The sequence below is a fragment of the Melampsora larici-populina genome (genome assembly GCF_000204055.1).
Source record: "Melampsora larici-populina 98AG31 unplaced genomic scaffold MELLAscaffold_35, whole genome shotgun sequence".
Classification (NCBI taxonomy): domain Eukaryota; kingdom Fungi; phylum Basidiomycota; class Pucciniomycetes; order Pucciniales; family Melampsoraceae; genus Melampsora; species Melampsora laricis-populina.
In genome coordinates, this window is record NW_006768799.1 from 980,210 (window position 1) to 981,234 (window position 1,025).

The following is a 1,025-nucleotide window of genomic DNA, read 5'->3' on the forward strand; positions in this document are numbered from 1 at the left end:
CATCTTGGGAATATATCGCTGAATGACAATCCCCTTTATGTCTGTAGGTTATTGATCAAATTTTGAAAGAAGATCAGATGGAGCTACCACACACAGCAGGATCAACCCGTGTGGGCGAAACTCCATTACCTCCAGACATTTACCGACCTCGAGGGATCTTCAACAAGGTTATGATTTCGCCAGATGAGTGGCGACAAGTGAGAGATTTGATCAAGATTCTACAGGTAAGCCTCGGTTCAGATTGTTCTCATTAATTTATCACTTTTATCCAACATTAACTTGTCTTCGTAATTTTTAGGAGTTTGAGAACTTGACTAAGTTCTTCGAGCAGAACGGACCAACTGGCTCCTTGGTCATTCGCGAGTACGTCAAGCTCAAGAAGATACTGCAGAAGAAAATCGACGCAACACAATCCCGTGCCGAGCCATTGTTCCCTATGTATCACGCGATGTTGGTTCGAGTCAAGGCTTACCTGAAGGAGTCTCTCGAATCCCATACTCTCATTCTAGCGACTATCATGCATCCAAGCCTGCGACTCGACTACTTCGACTTTGCTTTTGGAGAATCATCTGAAGAATCAAATGTTGCTAAAGAACTAATTGAATCAGCTTACAGCAACAAGAAGGCTGAATTGGAGATCGACGGCCCTTATGAGCCTATCACGTCAAATTCTAACCGGGTCGTCAATAGCAAAAGTTTAGAAGCTGCTGAAGATGACGAAGAATTCCGCAAGCACAAAGCCAAGAACCGACGCAACACAGCTAACGAACTCAGATCGTACCTGGAGATGGCCGAGGAGCCTTCAGCAGATGTTGTTGAGAATCCTCATCTGGCTTTGGAATGGTGGAAGGTGGGTCATTTGGCTGTTTGTGTAAATATTGCCAAAAAGATGCTGATGATATCGATTTCTTTAGTTGAACGAAGGCAAATACCCGATTTTGAGCTGCCTTGCTCGTGACTACCTAGCCATCAGCGGGACATCGTGCGCTTGTGAGAGGGGCTTCTCATGCGCAGCTGATATCTGC